This window comes from Columba livia, chromosome 14 (assembly GCF_036013475.1).
Source record: "Columba livia isolate bColLiv1 breed racing homer chromosome 14, bColLiv1.pat.W.v2, whole genome shotgun sequence".
NCBI classification, from domain to species: domain Eukaryota; kingdom Metazoa; phylum Chordata; class Aves; order Columbiformes; family Columbidae; genus Columba; species Columba livia.
In genome coordinates, this window is record NC_088615.1 from 9,607,448 (window position 1) to 9,623,595 (window position 16,148).

Here is a 16,148-nt window from a genome sequence, read left to right on the forward strand (position 1 = left end):
TGATCCAAGGGAATGATCTTGACTGTTGCAGGTGGGTTATGGACCCCTCGAGAGGTGCTGGAAGTGTCAGGGAGCTCACTAATTAGGGCTCATTATGGCATGTAGGGGAAGGATGCTCTCAGCAAATCATGTCAGGGTGATCACGCAGGACACCTTTTCAGACATGTCCTGATGTGGGCAAGGGCTGTGGGGTTTTCATTTTAACCCTCTGGAGTTACATTTTGCTGCTGAGATCGTTGGGAGCAAAGCTGCCCTTTCGTGGAGCCTTTCAGCATTTTCCGTAATGACTTCCCCGCAATTTCAGCCCTCTGCGACTTGGCCAGTTAGTTTCAACAAAGACAACTTTTATTATCTTACTGAAAAGCCTGGATGTGCTGGTATGTTGTGCTTGCTACATACACATTTTCAAGCATTAGTCATGCCATAACATCTGCTTTTTATTGGTAATTACACTATCCCCATTTTAATAAGAGGTAATTCTTAAATTTCTCATAAAATATATATGACTCCAGGGAAAGAAGGTGAAAGGGTTTGCAAGCCTCTCACAGCCACAAGACCAAAATGAGTGGAAATAAATCCTTTCTGAGCATAACTTGTCCAGCCGCTCACGACAGCACGTCCAGGGATGCCTGTGTGACTTGCCGTCCCTATTTCTCCTAATTGTTCATGCTCTGCAGAACAGACCTGCGAAGTCTGTGCGCCATGGCCCTTCTGGGTGCTATTAATGTGTTCAAAAACGGGGACATGGTCCTAAAATTGCACGTACATGGATATCCCCTCCTGGGTGTAACTTGACTGGAATTAGTGGGAAGGGGGTTCTGTGCGATCAGGTCCGAGCTGGAGAACAGTAAAAGTTTGTGGGCTGTTTCCAAGTGGTTTCGATGCTTTAGAATTGCAAATAGGTGTCCTGATTAATGGACCGTAACTTGTTTGCGTTCGTATTTGTTGCAGGCTCAGTATAAACTGAGTTAAAATAGTGTGTCTGAAAAATGAGTAACATCTGAAGTGGAAGACCAATATCCAGATAAAGCATCAAGAAAAAAGCTTTTGGGGCTCCATGAAAAGCTTCACGTTTCTTATTTCTCACTGTTTCTCTGCAGGTAAGAGCTGCTGCGCTGTTTTGGCAGTGCAAGAGTTGGGGTCTGTGATTCCATAGTATGTTTCCAGGGACTTTACTAGCAATTCTGGACAAGTCAGTGACAAATGACATTTTTGCAAGGTCATCTCTAAATCTTTGAAAACCAGGGAGCTTTTTCAGTGGCTCCTGCCATTCACTGAATGCCAGCAGCCAAGCCCATATGGAGCATTGTGTGCTGAGCTCATTGTTGATGCAAATGCACACAACTAGTTTTGATTAAGAACAAAATGCAGAATTGACTCAAACTGCTTTTTTTTGTTGTTTGAAAAGCTTCAAGCCTCTCATTATCATCAGGGTTTCTTTCAGGGCAGGAAATTGGAATTTCCATAATATAATGCTGAAAGGCACAGGGCGAAGTCAAAGAACATTTACATTCCTAATGAATGGAAGGATAAACACGCAAAACAAATTTGGGGACACTCAACATTTGGGGGCATGTTATGGCATGGGGATTGTTTAAGTTATTCAATATATATTAAGCAGCCACATACACGAATGGTAAAAGGACAAAGCAGTGGGTTTAAGAGGGGCCTTTTCCCTTTGCACGGGAACTCATAGCTATCCACAATGTGATTATTGTGTTGAATAACTAAGGAGGGTTTGTGTTGTAGTGTGCCTGGGCTGCATGGCTTTCACATGAACAAGGAGCTCGTTCCAGTACAGAATCATAGAATCATAGAATCATTTCAGTTGGAAGAGACCCTTAAGATGATCAAGTCCAGCCACAACCTAACTCTAGCACTAAATCATGTCCCTAAGAACCTCATCTACATGTCTTATAAATGCCTCCAGGGACGGTGAGTCCACTGCATCCCACGGCAACCTGTTGAAATACCCAGCAACCCTAGAAGAAGGTCACGCAGCAGCATTTGTATCCTTGAGGTCACAGAGGTGGGTCAAAACCACTTTTTGTGACCTTAGGGTTGCCTCTGTTGTGTTTGAAAATGCTGGTGCTTGGAAGGACTTGCCAGCCACTGAGCAGAGCCAGCATGCAGGTGGTCCAGCACCATTTCCCATCCTTGAGATGTCCTGGCTGATTGGAAAATCCTTGTGCCAAGGGAAACTGGAAAGTGGCAACCACATTCTCCACTCTTTCAACACCCAGATGAATCTGGCAAGATAGTCTCTTCATTTTTGTGGGGGTTTAATTCTAGCCAGGGCTGGCAGTGTTCCTTACAAAGAAGAGTGGTATTTCCTGGTGCAAAATCAGGCTGCTCCATGTATGATACTGCAAGGCAGTTTTGTGTTTTCTGGAAGGAGGGAAATAAAAGGAAGGACGTTTTTGCTAAGGATGACATTAAAAAGCTATATTGCAAAGACAAGCTCTCCAAAATTAGAAAACTGGGGAATTGAATCTGCTTTGTCCATGTTTCTCTGCATGCCTCATCATGCAGCTTTCAATAACAAAACCGGCTCCAGTTTCTTTGTGTTGTCTGCCTGCCTTCCCAGGTCATCAGGGAGCTGTGGCATGTGGAGTTCAGGTTCATTTGATGTGGCTGGAGAGAAGGAAAACTGTTTTCATGGTGCTGTTTTGGAGAGAATAAACTGCCCGTGCATAGGCAAGGATCTGGGGGATTGGATTAGATGACATTTGAAGGTCCCTTCCAACCCAAACTATTCTATGATTCAATGATTCAAATAAAATATCTCCGTGTCTGTGCAGGACAACCTCAAATGGGGGAAAATTATTACAACATCGAGGCAACATCTAGAAACCAGAAGAAGCCTGGAGCAGAGAGGAGACATGTCAGGGACTGGCACCATAACATTTTCTTATAACAAATCCATCACTGCTTTCCCACTGGTAGGTGGCAGTGGAAAGAAAACTCATTGTGTGTTTAAAAAACAGGTTATTTTCAAGCAACATCACAGAAACCTTGAGTAGACATGAGCAAACAGCCCTGGGGGAATAATTTATCTTTGCTGTCAAGAGGAAAATTAAGACTCCAGGGGACACAGAAGCTGGGTTTGATGGATGCTTGCAGCAGAAGGCAAGTGGGTCAGCATTCCTGTCCACCACAAAATCGGGTTCTTTCCCTGGAGAAAAGTGACTGTATCAAGTGCACACCTGTGGGGAGGGAAGAAGGGATGGAAAGATAAATCTTGCAAAGTCCCTAAAAAGATAAGTGTCTCTTCTTGTTTGATATTGACAGGAACAATCTCTCTCGGGGAAAGCAAACTGGATCACCATGAGCTGGGGGTTGTTTATTGGTGCATGAACATATATCAGTGGCTACAACTGCATTAGCTTGAGCAAACAGATCTGAGAAGCAAATGTCCGTACTAGATGTTTTCAGGGGATATCGGTCCTGTTACTGGGTGACTATTAGAGACCCATGCATTTTGGTGAGCTGGAGCACATCGTCTGGTCTCATGCCCTCCAAAAAGCATCCAGTTCATGTGCTGCAGCACCACTACATGGTGCAAACCAAATTGCTCTAAGTGGAGATGATTGGGATATTTGCTTGAAAATTCCTGATCCTAGTGACAACCCTAACATAGATATACCTGGATACAGTACCTATTGGTTAGGAGAACATTCTTGTGATGGATGATGGCATGCAGCTCTCCAACCCCCAACCATACAGTATGAGACCCAACACTGAAAAGGAAGAAAAAATGTGATTTCTGTTATAGCCAAAATTCAAGGGAATATTGCCCCGTGTATGTCCTTGGAGCTCTTCTAGATCAAGGATCTTGTCAACCTCTTAGAACAAACACACACACACACACACACACACACACAGAGAGAGAAGATTAATAACCTCAATCCATCTTAGTGGACAGACTCACCCCAGTCAGCTGTGCAATATCTGTTTCTACTTGAAAACAAAATTTGACTCCTATAAGCAACCTATTTCAGTCAGTGAGGTTATGGTGAACCATGCCACTAGTTTTACTGATTGTTTTCGTGATTTCTAATCAGATTTATTTCAGCCATAAACCACAGAATCTGGTGATTAATGTTCAGCAAAATTCAGCTGAGCAATATGTGGTCTTGGGTTTCTAATATATTCAAAAAAATAGGAAAAACTTTTTTTTATAATATTGCAATATTGATAACTGCAAATGCTGAAGCTACAGACAGACTCCAAGTCTTGAGGTCATCTTGAATGTTATTTCAACTTTTAAATTATATTAGAGATTCTTAATCTACTTTCTCAGTTTAGGCATTGAGGATGTACTGAAGCCTTTAAACTTAACTCTTCCTGCAGTTCTCACATAATCATGGGCTGCAGGAGGGGGAAAAGCACCACATATAATGAGACATACTAGTGAGCTGCAGTTTGGCAAGCACAGAGATCTCTAAAGGGACTCAAGGTGTTTATAGGCATTTTGGCCACAATAGATCTTACTGACTAGGCTTTAAACTGTCAGCATCTGCAGCCATTTCTGAGCAGGTAGAGAAGAAGAAAAGGTACTGGTGACACAGAGTTACCTGGACCCTGAGACCAGTCCCTGAACATGACGGTCATCTCCATCAGTCAGTCCCTGGAAAGGGACAAGCCCCTGCTTGGCAGCGAATCTCATCATAGTGCCCTCTTAGAAACATGTTACATTTCCATTGCATGCTGTGACATTCAGCCCTGAAAGGGGAGGAAGAAAGGAAAATGTTCTTTGGGTTGCCAGCCCCACCGCCACCTCCATGCACACATGGCAGCAGCGAGTGGTTCATACTTGATGGTCTGGTTAACCATTCAACTTATTTTAGGGAAGATATCCTTAATTTGGCATCTGTAACTGTTTCCTATCAGGGAAAAAATCATGGGTGCAGCAGCCCTCTAGCTTTGCATTTCCTCAAGCTTCAGCTCCTTTGCCTCTGGCAACATTTCAATGGTGCAGCTGGAAGACAGGTCCACAACGGCCCTTGGTGTAGTCCAAGATAGTTGGACTGTGGGTTTTTAACACGGGTGTCTGATCCACACACACTATTTGCTGCAGCAGCAGCTGCAGACAGCTGTGCTCCTCAAAAAAAAATATATATAGGTGAAAAGAAGGTCTTGCCTTTTAGTCCTGGTCCTCCTGTAACTCTGCTGGTCCTCAGTGCGAGGCTGTGCCTCCCCACAGAGCAGGCTTGGCCAGAGGAGAGAAGGAGGCTCGTCCCAGCAGGACGGGTGAGCGGAGGGAGGTGGATGCAGTATGTCCAGGAAGCACATTCCCGGGACATGACGGCACATCCCAGGGGCTGCACTTGTGCTGGGAAGAAAGGAAGGACTGGGCTTGCTTTCAGTCTCCCCTTCTCACTCGGGAGCACGACTCCAAACACATTTTCTGAAGCCACTTCTGTGTTTTTCCCAAATTCCCTCCTCAATACTCTATAATTCAGAAGGAAAAAATAATCCATAAGTAAGGGTTAGCCTGCAAAGTGCCAAGGGCTCATGACATGGCGAGAAACCCCGCCAGCCTCACTCCTTCCTTGTGTGTGTGCCCATAACTCCCCGTGCTTTGAGGAAAACCTCTATGGAAAAAGGACAATTAGTCCCAGAGCAGCTAACGTGGGGACCCCAGGGAGCCACGGCATTCCCAGACAACGGGCTAACACATTTATAAAACTCCAGTAACATGCATAGAGGGTGTGCCCAGCTGCAGCCTCACCATGCTCCCAGCCCACACGAGATGGAAAGGAGACAACGTGGGTCAGCAGGACACCCAAAGGGAATGTCTCCTCACCTTCTGTCCTGTCCATGGTCATCATTGCAAGGATGGCAGGTACAGCAGAACCTGAATATCCAGCCTTGTTTTAGCTGGATATGCTCTGTCCAAAGTTGTGCTCACTTTTGCCCAAAAAGGTGCTTTAAGGGAGGGAATTAGTTCACCCACACAATGTTCACATGAGATGTGAATTCACTTTCATGGTCCTTTTGCACTAGAAATCTGATTTTAATATTCACACTTATACAATCCAAGGCTAACAAAATGTGACATTTGTTCTTCTCCACTGAATTATACTGAGCAGCACAACCAAACTCTTGAAAATTATGAAAACAAGATAAATTATTTTTAAGTCACAGATAAATCTGAGTACATATTAAAAGCAAATGACAGAATCATGTACCATCGGAGGGAGCCAAGGCAGAGCACAATCATGCCAGAACAGAGATTTGGAAATATACCTCCTAAATCGATGCAGGCTTCCCAGTGTTGATGGGCTTGCAAGCTTGCAGCAGAGCTCTGAGCCTGGAATTTGCTCTGAGGGAGCTGTGGTTGAGTTTCTTTTTGTCACTATTGTTTTGCAATGCCATAATAAGTGTTGGTGAATTTACAAATCATAAAACCATGGGCCAGGGGTGGGTGCTTTCATCCAAGGACTAGAACAGACATTTTTGGTGTCAGCCCATTCCAGAGAGATTTTCAGCATTATAAATTACAAACAACAACAACCATTTTTTTTTTAATTATTTTATATTTTTTTTTAAAGTTAAACAAGCAACAGCTGTTTGGAACCAATCCCTAAACCTGAAGTATATAAATGGTGTTCAGGCAAATGCTTAGACACAGTGGCAAGAAAATGCTCAACGCAAGAACTGCAGGGTGATTTCTAGCTACTCTGCTCACAGGCCACTGATTTTTATCTAGCCATGATGAATTGGCCATTCTCAGTGATGAGAGAGGCTTTGATGGCAATGGCAGTGCTACCTCTATCTACCTGGAGGACAGGACTGGTCAGAGCCCGCGGTGACAATGGGTGACAACTTTGGGATGTCCCTGGTGACTGCGGAGGGATGTGGCACAGCCTCACACAGTAGATGAGGAAACATTGAAAATGGCTGAATTAGGAAGCTATCTGTAGAAATTTTAACACTGGGGATAATAAGCAAGAAAATAAATATTAAAAAAACCCTGCAATGCTGAACAGCCTCCTATAAGGGGACATATATACTCTCTGAGATGAATTATGAGTATTAGTTTGTTTGGAAAGGTATTTGCCCTTTGGACAGCCATATTTGTGTTTTGAGTTTCAGAAACATAAATTACAGTCATTTAAACCCCAGGCTTACATTTTACTTCAATGACGTAAATGAGTTCCCAACTTTCAAAGGCCAGCTGTCCCTTACAGCAAGAGGTAGCAATTATATAAAATTCTTTTATTACATGGAGGTATTTTCAGCCCTTTAAATTTATGTGCCCCAGGTGAAGCAATATAAACAAACTATAGCTGTCACAGTTGTGTTAATAATAGAAACTGCATTTGGGAAGTTTTAGGGATAAAACCTATAACTTTATACTGCTAAGGTGTCAAACCTTTCCAATGTAAAACAGAAGTGCAGCTGTGTAAGGCACCGAGAAAGGTTTCTGAAAAGCCAACATTCACAGACTCTTTAGTTATATAAAGGCAGTTACTTCCAAGCCACAGCTGTTAATAAGAATTGTTGGGAAAAAATAAGGTTAAAAATAAATTTAAATGGTTCTGGGTTTTTGGTAAACTTCAGATACCCAGAGTTAAATCCACCCCTAATCCAGACTCACTGAAATCCATATTTTACAGACGTGCCTGTGCTCATAGCTGATGGCAGTAATGAAAAAGTGAGGCGCGACATGAGTGCGGACACGCCAGAGTCCAGCCTGGCTCTCGGCTCAGGGAATTGCTCCATTGGCCCCGCTGCTGGAGTTTCCCAGTGTGGATTTTTGATTGCTTGGCTTACACTTCCAGGCAAAGCAATCGATTGCAACAGTGCAGGTAGCTGGTTTTGCCTTGTTTTTCTCAGCCTCAGTAGAATGAACAGAGAAATGCCTCTACCTTAAAAGAACTGTTTGAAGGGTCGAAAACATGAAAAAAACATACCAAAAAGTGCCACTGTGCCTATGGATGGGTCTAATTTGTTGCCCTGTCCACCCCAAGAGCAGAGCGAGGTGTGGCAGCTGAAGCACACGGCATTGCCAGCTCTGCACACACCTGGACCTGAACTGATGCTGCTTTCCAGCTTCTCACTCATTTTTGCACAACAGTGAAACACTGAGCCACATGGATTCAAAAATTCTGCTCCGTGTCAATTTTTTGAACCACTTTTCATTCTGCATTCAGAAATATTGCTTTCCTTTCACCTTTCTTCAAGCAGAACATGGGAAAGCTGGGCCTCCTGAATCAATGGCAATGATGTAACCACCGCGCCGTGGAGCTGCGGCCAACCTTCCTGCTCCGAGGAACCACGCAGCACAATGCGCACACAGCTGAGCCAGCATCACAGGTCACTTGCTTTGGGGGATGGAGATGGTCCAGGAATGGTTCACAGTCAGGAACTCACCAGAGCTCCTCCGCACCGCTGTGGGATGGAGCAGAGCTTGCAAGCCCTGGTCCCAAAGGAGGGGGACTTCACCTCCTGGTGAAAGTGCTGTTGAAAGCAATAGGCTTTCAGTGCTACAGTTGCAGTGTTGATGTATGTACTCATGAAAGGCCTCTTACAACCCGCAAAATATATATATTTCTTTTATTTTTTCTCCCTAGGAAAAGCAAGGGAAAAAAAAGTACATTTAGTCATCTGGTTTGATTTAGGGACAGAAAATCCAAATGCATTCACATCCGGAGAAATGAATTCACATTGGAGTGGATGTCCAAGCTCGTCTCTCCTGTTAACGTCCCTACACTTTCAGCTGTCACCTGCAGAGCTAGCTATTTTTTAACACAACTTTTTCTGACCTTGTCCCATGAAAAAGTCAGGGCATTTACTATAAGGTAGGCTTCCAGCAAGGCAAGGTAAAGGTTTGAGGCAGAAAAGGGAAGGTTTGGATGCAGTTCATGTCTCTTGCTTGGTGAACTGACAAGGCAGAGAATTGAACTTCAAAGGCACATCTGATGACATTTAGGAAGAAAAGGAAAATTGCAGCTTTTTTAGGAGATTTACAAATGCCATCCATGTCCATGGGTGTAATTTCCCATTAAGGAAAAAGGATTTCAGAAGCAACATATGGACCATGCAGTAAAGAAGTTACCATAGCAACCAGCCTTCTAAAAATCCCTCTGTATGTATACAGAAATCAAATGCATGCAATAATTAAGGCCACATGTCTAAAGTCATTTATAAATCCCATCTTCCTAGCTTTTTTTTGTCTATTAAAAGTCTAATTCATGTTTCAAACATCAGGTTACTGTGCTGCCTCTTGAACCTGCACACTTTTTGCAAATGAAAGTCAAAAGCATCATGACTGACAGTCACTGATAACACAGTGAAATCTAATTTAGCTAATTCAAAATATATCCTGTAAGCATAAAAGAATGGTTATGGGACCAGAACGAATTAAGCTCTGGGAATACAGCTGAGATGACATTTATGTTGAGAAAACCTTAGCTGTTAAAAATAAACAGATGAAGGGGTGTGAACATCAGAAAAGTATTTCACAAGTAGGGTGTTTTACCAGGGCAGAAGGGAGTTTAGGGGGTTACATCTGCTCTGTGGTCCCTGCGTGGGGACAAACGGGTCTTTTAAAACCATTTTTTCATCCCACCTGGGTCTTTTTACTGCAGGTAGGAGCCCTCTCTGTGTATGCTGTGCCAAAATATGCACTCCTGTTTGTGGGATGCTGCATCCCTGATGTACAAACAAGATTCCTGCTGTCACAGGAGCAGACGGTCCAAGGAAGACATTCACTTCCTTTTCAAAACAAACAATTTGAGATGTCAAGTGAGTACCTGCTCATTGCTGAGATACTTCACAACCCCCCCTTCCTCCAACTGCTCTTCCCCTTCCTGCTCCAAGCATCGGCTGCTGCAGACTCTGCAAAAGGAGCCGAAGTGAAGACTTGACAGGAATTGTTCATGTTGCCTCCACTTGCATCCTTTCAAAGCCCTTCCAACTGCTCGTTCTTTCACCCTTTCAAAGTGAGATGAGCAGCTGGTGAGAAGATTGGGAAGGGTGAGGTCCTGCAAATGTCTGTTCTGAGGGAATGCCTTGCTAATGCTCTTAAATGGGCATTTAGCCTGCACTGAACATGGACAGAAAGTTAATAAAATTACATTTCTAAGCCCCTGGAGCACTTGTGCTTGATGAGAGTTATTTCCACCGCAAGCTTTAGCTCTCTCCCTCTGGCTAATTTGCAGCAAAGTTGCCCAAGAAAAGTCTGAGCCATGATTCTTCTTACATGAGCAAAGATGTATTTGTTCTCCCTGAGTGGAAATCAGTGCTTTTAGAGAGCCACAAGAAGACCTTAGCTGAATTTAAATCGTTTATTTTAGTGTGAATGGATATAAAGCTAGATTTTGCTCAAACGTCCTATCACTCTTCTTTTGCATAGACATTTGATTCCATCTTGCTCAATGAGAAAAAATAAAAGGCATCTTTGGACCTGAAAGGCACTGCCTGTTTTCTACAATGTCTCATAGGACCGCACCACTTCTTTCCTGCCTGCAATGGGGACCAAGTTTTTTCTGCCCAAATGAACACTCACTGTTTTTCCTTGGTTCTGTTCTTCTGCTTAAGTAATATGGCAGGTCCTCCTCAGCAATGAGCGTACAAAGTCCACGTCACATATACGCAGGACCAGATCAGCCTGTGCCTTGTCCGCCAGGGAGGAGGTTTCAGTACGTTATGCTCAGCGTGACATGCCAAGGCTTGTAGCTCCTGCCTGAGAGGGAAAATGAGGAAGAGTCCCAAAACTTGGTGGTTATGGGAAAGTTTTCCACCTCATTGCTTTGCCTGGCACCCACAGCTGGCAGCCCTGGTGCCATCCCCTGGCTCCCAGCCTCAGCCTCACAGGGGTTGCCTTCCCACAGCGTGTGGTAGAGCAAGGCACTGTCTACTGGGATGAATACAGCTTGTTGCAATATTTTTTTCTAGCTCAAATGAAATAGCAAAACAGGTGGCTTTTGGGAAATTTAGCAGGCCCATGTTTCCATGCCATGGGAGGGCCACACAGGGGGATTATGGTTCCACCGTCGTCCCATAGAGAATGTGTGGCTTTATGGATGATAAAACATTTGGTAAATGTTTCTTTGAAATGGCCGTTCTTTTTCCTTATGAACATATCATATTCCTTCTGGTGGCCACACACAGAATTATTTTTCTTAATACTTTGCCCATAAACAATTCACTTAGCACAGGGAACTCTACATGCCTTTAGGACTCTATCTGAGGAATACCAATTCTCAATAGGGTAGAATGCCAGCAGCCTTTTAATGTCTGGAAACAACAGCAAAGAGCCAGCAACAAGAAAGGGGCCATGAGCAGTGTCTTGTGGCTGGGTATTTGATTTCTTGCATTGCAACAGGCTTCCTGCTTGATCTTGTATGAAACACCCCTCTCTTGTGTCCCCAGCTTCGCACCTTTAGGAAGTAAAGATCAAAATGTGTGTATCACTGCATCCTTTCTGCTTCTCAGAAGAAATTTCTGAGCACACAAAGATGACAGGGTTTTATAAATTCAGTCACCTAACAATGAGGTCTGCAATTTGCATGTTACATGCCAAATGTGAGGACTGAAAATTCTGTCTCATGTCTGTTCTTCATATCCCAATTTCTCCTTCTGAAGGGGAATTTGCCAAGGCTGATGCTGTGATCTGTGGGTTGTATGCTGAGAAGGCAGCGTGCAAAACCTGCTGCCTCCTTCTGACCTGCTGGGCAGAGTCTGTCCATCCTCAAAGCAGAAAAGCCTGAGGGTCCAGACTTTCTGGCAGTATCAGGCTTCCTGGGGCTCCTTGTGTGCTCATGTCTCTGCCCAAGGCACTGCAACGACTTATGTCACCGCTTCTGGCTGAAATTCGGGAAAGCATCTCTAGGAAAGGACTTGTACTCTGTTGAAATGAGACTGCAACACATGCTCAGGTGCCTCCTTGAGCAAAGATATATATGCACATGGTGAGAAGGTGGCACAGTTCACCTGGCAAAGAATAAGTAACTTTCCTACAAGCTGGCTGCTTCTCCTCCTCAGGCCAGCATCATGGTGCACCAGATCCACAGATTTAGCCCCTTGGGCTTGAAGAGAAGAATTCATGGGACAAATTTCTGTGACCTTTCTAAAGCTTTCCCCAGGCTAGAGATGCCAGGCTCGAAAAAAAGTCATTTGCCAAATGATTTCTTAATGTTTGTGTCTTCGGGTGAAATTTCTCATGATTTTAATTTATTACAGAAGAAGAGTGGAAACATGGGATGCTTTATGATTTGTAAATGTTCTAACATTTATTCCAGTGTTTCAGTTTCTATTACAATTATGTTTGTGGCAGAGTAAATTTCTCAAGACCAAAGGTTAACATTGCTTTCAGCCATTAATGCATTTTCCATAAATGTCAGAGAATACTAAAACTCCTTTCACTGTTTTAGAAGTGAAAAAAGCCTCTGGCACATGAGTGTGCAACATTGCCACTCCCATTAGAAGTGAACACTGCTCAAGTACACCTTCCTTTCACGATCCATTTCCCTTTACTGGGTCATGGTTTTCCTCTGTTGATTTTCTCTTGAGCTGGATTTCCCTCTGAAGGCTTTTTAATGAGCATTTTGCAAAAGTCACTTAGTTCTTTTCAGGCTGGTGTGTGAAAAGCAATCTGTTCCTTTCACACTGTTCTGACCAGAAATGCTGAATATGCATCTCTTGCAACAGATATTTTCCTTTCCTGCAACCACATCTGTAAGCACCAAGTTCCTTGTTAGTGCAAATCAGAGTGGTTCCAGCAGTAGTACCAGTGATGTGAAAACTGGTGTCATCAGATGGTCTGGATCTCATTTCAAGGCTCTGCATTCTTCCATGTGGCATCTGAACCTCAAATGAAATGTTTAATACAGTCACTTAACTCATGATCGCTGGATTTCCTACCTCGGCATTGTTGATAGCTTACATCCACTTCTGGCATTATATGATACTTATTATAATTGGGGAGTCACACAAGTAAACAGCTGCTTCTTGCTGCTCTGTGAACTCCTAGAATATTGTGATCCCTATTATTATAAGTTAAGATGTGACAATATCAAATAAATTTAACACATACGGTGTTCTCAGAGATGCATGATGCAGATACCATGTCTTGGTTGTATTAGATAGGGCTAAATGTCTGTACATGTGCATTAATTCACAAGCAGCTGGGTGGGAAGAAGCCTCTTGGACTGGGATGTGAACTTTGATTTGACTCTTTCTCGTGGTGTGGAGCCTTTTGCTATGATATGTGTTCAGACGCGCTGGACCTGCTAAGTAAGATTTTTTTCCCAGGCATGTGTATTGGGATAGATGGTAGGAGGTGAAAACCTCAGTCTTGTATGAGTCCCATCATGCAGATAAAGAAAATAGTGACTAACAGCAGAATAAATCCAGCAGAACTCTGTAGGAAGAACAGCCAGGCTGAGGAAAATCAGAGTGGGAAAATGTGTGTCCTCCTTGCAGTAAGATAAACAGATTAATGTAAAAATGTAACAAAAGCTACAGTGGGCCAGTCTGAAGGTTCAGCTATCCTGGAAGCCGGTGGTCAGCTGTAGCCAACACCACATGTCTAAGGACCGACCACAGAGAACAGACTGCAGGAGCAAGGCGAGTGTATGCCACTCTGGTTTACTTTCCCAGGTTGCAGGCAGGATTTTTTATTATTATTTTATTTAAATACTCCACATCTGTTGCTCTCAATTTGCTTCTCTGCTTCCTAAAATAATTTTGTGTCACTTCACGCATCAGGGAAACTCAGAGGTAGGATGACCAGCCCGGCCTGGTCACTAAGCCAGAGTTACAGTGCAGCACGAAGCATCCAGGCTTTGGTCCCTGTGGCCCGTGGCAGAGGGAGGGAGCTGTGGGGTGCGGGGATGGTAGCATTAGTCACCTCCATACCAAGGCCCTTGGAGCTGTTCTCTGTTTGTTAAATGTTGCGATGAGTGTTTGGTTTCTACTGGTGACATAAATCAATCTCGCTGTCTTGGCGCCACTTTTCCAGAACAAAGAATTCCCAGAAAATGGGAACCCCGCTGCTGGTTTGTATAATACAGATGTATGATCCTGTTGGCCACATGATATTTCCAACACTGGATGTATTTTTTCCAGGATACAACCAGGATGCTAATGAAAACAACACATGGAAGACCTCAGGATAAGCCCTAGTGTCTGCTGAAGGGTACGTAGCTCTGGTCTGGGTCCTAAAGCAAACACAGATGCATCTAAAACAATTATCAAAGAAAAACAACATGTGACTCAAGAAGGAAAGTCTATATATGCCTGCAAGACTAATGGCTGGCTGCTCTAGGCTGCAGGATTAACTTGCAGACTTTGCATATGAAGAAGTCTGGTAAGAGGAACAGGAGCTGGGCATACATGTGGCCATGAAGGGAGTGTTGAGCATTGTTTCTCCTGCTTCACTGGCTGGTGAACCAGAGCCTTTCTGCAGGGAAAAATTCCTTCTTCCAGGTTAGATCACAAAAAATGCCAAACATTTTTCACAGCCATAAAGCTGAATTTTTCATGTAGCTTTTTGATGGGCAAATTTTGCACTGATCACAGGTGATACAATACAGATATCCAGAAACAGATCCAAGCAGACAGATGAGGAAAAAGTGTGATTTTGGGGAGGCAGTTCATTCAATGGAGAAAGTGATGACTGAGCACAAGAATACCGCAAGAAGAAATTTTAGAAGCAAGTCCACAACCTAACAGAAACCTTCCAGCCCAGCTTCACGCTATTCAGTGTGCTGGCTGGCACACCTACTCCTGTGTGCTCTGGTAGCATTACTAATATGGCATTTGTTATATCAGTTGGTTTTGATTCCTGACATTTTCCAGAGGAAATAGGAATTATTTGGTTGAGAGGTTGGAATTTTTTCTTCTTTTTCTTTATTTCTGCCTCAAAAGGTCTCTGGCACAGATGTGCTGGAGCAAGACAAGGGCTATGTGCACTTGGGCAGGAGATGCAGGTGGGCAGCATCCTCTGTGTCACTGACATAATCAGAAAATGACAAAAACTGGCTTTTTTCAAAGCTTCCAAAAGAGTCACTTGTTCCTCTGCTATCTAAATTTATAAGAGTCGTACATTATGGAAGTCAAGCATCCAAATCCCTGGGATTTGCTAATGCCCCACAGTGTGTGCACTTTCTGACCAGACTTTGAATATCTAAAATGATGTAATATCAAGAGCAGGGAAGTGGGTTGAGTAGAGACATCCTAGCCTCATAAAAGTCCTTCCTATGCCTAAAAATTCTATTCCCATATTTAGGTTCTTCTCCTCCTGTGAATCATACTCAGATGATTTTCAAGGACCTTTCATCCTCTCTCTGCCTCACATGTTAATCCAAATCTCCTTTCTTAATTAAAGTTTTGCTTTACAAAAGTCTTTAACCTCCGTTTCCAAGTGGCAAAATCAAATCCAGCTCCTCTTGATAAGGAAAACTCATTTCTGTTTGATTGACAAGTTTAATTAAATACCAATATTTTCATTTAATTGCTAGATTATTACCAAGGCAGTAGCTTCAAGGACTATTACGGATGCACAGGGGAATAGTACCTAAAGACTGAGCTGCACAACTGTTTCTTGCTTTCTGCTTTCCCTTTTCCAGAAGGGGCTCAAGGTTACACGGAAAAGCAGAGTAGGGGCAGGCTCCAAGCTCTGATCACACTTAAGGCCACTGACCTTCCTGTGCTTAACTGTGGTCCTGAGCATCCCTATAGACTTGTATATGATCCCTCCGTCAGGACACTGAACACCCCCTTCTGCTTGCCGCAGCCTGCAGCTCCATCAAGTTTGCTGGGACTTGAGTTTTATACTTTGCTGAGATACAAGATGTGAGCAGCCCAGCCATGCCAAGCCTTGGTCCAGATATATCTCTGTTTATGCTGAAAATAACCGAAAGATGGCAGGATGGAAACTGCATTATGAAAAACATCCCATCCACATTCCTGGGGCTTCTCCATATTACAACACTCTGTGGTGTTGCAACACAGTGTTTGTCGCTGGAGAAAGTGGAAAAACCTGGTTATGGGTCTATTGCACCACCGTATGTGCCAATAACTATTATCTTTCCAAAACCATTGAACGTCTAGAGAAAACAAGGTGGCCATCGCAGACCAGGGATTCTCTAATTAATTCAAACTTTATTCGTGATGAATCACTGCTTATTTTG